A 3,650-nucleotide genomic window follows, 5' to 3' on the forward strand; every position below is an offset into this window, starting at 1 on the left:
AGCCTCCAGTTCCGGCTTCTGGTCTGGGGGTGGCGGTGGGGGCGAGGGTGGGGGAAGGGGGGGGGTCTGCGCTCTTGAGGCTGAGGGTCTGAGGCTCCATCACCACCCAGGGGAGAGCCCGCCCTCAGGCCCCTCCTTCTCTTTAGTGATGACTGACGACCCGCCGTGTCCAGGTACTGCTGGGGCTACGCGGGAAGGAGGCGGACATTGTTCCCACATAAGGTCCCGGAGGCAGACACGAACTAGTAACCATGGGCACCACCGCCCAGTTAGTGCCCCGCTACTGGGTACAAGCCCCCCTCTCCCCGCTCGGTTTTATTTTACTATTGTTATTTACTTCTGAAAAATTCAAAAACAGCGCACACAGACGATGAGGCCCAAAGCGCAGTGTGCAGCTCCGCGGATGATGACCGCGGGCAGGGTGGCGCGCCACCCAGGTCCAGGAGTCAGGCGCCGGTCCCCACGCCGGCAGTCAGTCGGGGCGGGAAGGCCGTGCCTAGGGGACCTTGGAAGATTCTTGATGGATGACCTGCTGCCTGGCCTGGGAGAGAATGATTGGGGGGGCGGGTGGGCTAATATTAGCAACAACATTTCAATATATACTGATCATTTATCATGTGCCAGGCCGGATTCTACGTGCTTTATGGCTATTAGCTCATTTAACCCTAACAAAGCCCCACTAGTAAGTGCTGTTATCACCTCACTGCATTGACGAAGGAACAGAAACGCAGAAAGGTTAAGCAATGAGTGCAAAGTCACAGAGCGGGCAGGAGGCATAGCCAGGTTACACCCAGGTCCCCTGGCCTAGAGTCCCAGGCTCCTCTGAGCTGGGACAGCCCAGGGCTTGGCCCCAGGAAGCCTGGGCTGCAGCGCCCTCTGGGACCTCTGCAGAACTTCTGGTGTTTTGTGCCTGCTGTGCGGCAAATCTCTCAACTTTTCTGAGCTTCGGGTTCCTCTTTTGAGAAACGGGGATGAAAATCACCACCCTGTGCCTCCCAGGATTGGCATGGTGCTGGGAAGATGGGGCAGAGGTGGCTGTTGTACCCCTGGTGACCGTGATGAAGCTGGTCCTAATGGCGAGCTGCTCTGGCCCGCGTGCTGAGGGGGCCGCACTGAAGGTCCCGTGTGCAGGTCTCATCCATCCCTCGCTGCCAGCCGCCTGCCTGGAGGGCGGGCCCTGCTGTGAGTCCCAGCTGATGGGTGAGCACTCTGACCTCTGGGGGGGAGCCCGAGGTCAGATGAGCTGCCTGTGGGAGTGGTGGGCATAGTGGGGGTCTGCTCCGGGCATGGAAGTGAGTGCAGCATTGGGACCTGCACCCCAGGAGGGGTCCCACATAAGCAGAGGTGGAAAGGTTGATGTGTGCATGTGGTGTTGGGGTGCTGGGAGGGCAGGCTGGGTTCTGAGCTGCCTGCCTCAGCTGCTCCCCCATTCCACAGATGCTAAAGCTGAGGCCACTCTGGGCTCGGGCTGCAGAGCCCAGGTCTGGGACTGAGCTGTGCCTGGGAGCAGGAGGGTAGAAGCAGGGGTGGGAACTTGGACTTGAGGCTGGCAAGCAAAGTCCTAAAGGGGGAGGCTGGGCCTAAGGGCCAACCTGGGGCAGCAGGGTGGTATCTGGAGGGCCTCGTCCTGCATTTGTCAGTGACGTGGCTGGCTGGCAAAACCGTGGCCTGTGGGTGGAAAGAAGACCCCAGGAAAGGCTGGGCCCCAGGAGTCTAAGTTCCCTCTTTATGACCCTCCATGGAGGTAGGTGACAGAAACCTACAGTTCCCTAGGGACCAAATGGACCAGGTGCTCCTTAGTTTGCTGACCCAGAATGCTGAATGGGGGTAGTTTAGGCAGCAGATGGGAAATCCAGCTTCTACAGCAAAAACAAAGAACTGCTCCCCCCTCCCCGCAAGATGTAGACATGCATGTACACATTCTCACGTATCCAGACATGGACATGTATATGAGCATGCATGTGCACGTGGACATGCGTGCCCACACACAGATGTTCATGCAGAGGCACCCACAAACCACACGCAGATTCCTGGGTGTGCGTGTGTCCCCGGCACCCGCCCTCCCTCTGCTGTTCTGCTGATGGAATGCTGTAATTTTTTTCTATTAAATGTTGCATTTGTTGTGTCTTTTATTAGCTCCCCTCATTAAAAATGATATTATCCCCATAAATAAGCTGGTGCCCGAGAAGAGTGCCTGACTCCATTTCTCTTCCTAATTGAGACACTTAGCTCTGATTTGTACATCAGCACGCACTGAGCGGATTAATTTTCAATTAATGCTGCTGTGCGGGTGGCTATAGGCAGTGTGGGCTCACAGCCCAGAGGCCTGGGAGCAGGGACAGGTGGAGGCCAGGAGGACCCAGCCAGGGTGTCTCTGTGTTTCCTGGCTGCATGACACAGAGCACTGGGGACTGTCTGGGGCTTTGTGTTTTGTTCTTGGTGGGAACGTGGACCCTGAGGGCCTCTGCCGTGGGAAGCACCATACTCCCGTACCCCGTGCTATGGGCTGAATATTTGCACCCCTCTCCAAATGCACATGTTGAACTCTAACCCCTCATGTGATAGTATTTGGAGACAGGGCTTTGGGAGGTAATCAGGTCACGAGGATGACGCTGTCATGCTGGGACTTGTAAGAAGAGACACGAGAGAGTGCGCCCTCTCTTTCTGCCCTCCACTATGTCGGGACACTGGCTGCCTTCAGCAAACCAGGAAATGAGTCCTCACTAGGCACTGGATCTGCCAGCACTTTGACCTTAACTTTCCCAGCCTCCAGAACAGTGAGAAATGAATGCTTGGTTGAGCCATCTCGTCCATGGTAATCTGCTCTAGCAGCCTGGGCTGGCTAAGACAGCAAAGAAGGGCCCCAAATGCTGGTACGAGCCTGGGTTCTGCAGCCAGACAGGCCTGGACCCCCAGTCCTGCTGAAGCACTTCCTGGCAGGGCACCCTGGGACCCTTTATGTTTGTCTTTCCAAGACTTGGTGTCCCATTTGCAGAGTGGGTGTAATAAGGTGAAGGGCCTGAAAGGGTTGGGGGTTAAATGAGTCAATGCAAGCAGTGCTGGTGCTCAGCATCAGCCTCTTCTCCCTTTCGTCCTCTCCTTCCTCCATGTCTGTCTGTAAGGCCGGTTTTGCACCTGCACCCTGATGCCCCGTCTGCTCAGCCCCTTTGCCTTAGACCTGCCCCTGGGAACAGGAGCCTCCCTGCCCCGCTGGTGGCAGCTGTCCTGTGGTATTTCCAGCGGCCACTTGTATTTGGTGGCTCAGAGTACAGGATGTAGTTGTCGGTACCCTGGGAAACCTTCACCTCCAAGTGGAATGGGCAGGACACGGCCTCCCCTGCTTCGCCCAGGATGTCTGTCGACGCATCGGGCAGCCACTGCCCGGTCCTGGCCCTTGGCTGGCAGTTCCCTGGGCATCGGCCTCCCATAGGTGTGGCCTTCCCTGTGAGACCGACATCAAACCCAGCAGCTGCAGGCTCATTCCTGCCTGTTGTCACGGTCAAAGACAAAACATTCTGAGAGTCAAAAAATGGAAAAACCACTTATGTCTTTTGGGGAACACTAAGGAAAATTCTGTTCACAACAAATAGCATTGCATCTTAAAGCCCTCATTTCATCTATCTATCTGTCTATCTATCTATCATCTATCT

The sequence above is a fragment of the Phyllostomus discolor genome, chromosome 5 (genome assembly GCF_004126475.2).
Source record: "Phyllostomus discolor isolate MPI-MPIP mPhyDis1 chromosome 5, mPhyDis1.pri.v3, whole genome shotgun sequence".
NCBI classification, from domain to species: Eukaryota; Metazoa; Chordata; class Mammalia; order Chiroptera; family Phyllostomidae; genus Phyllostomus; species Phyllostomus discolor.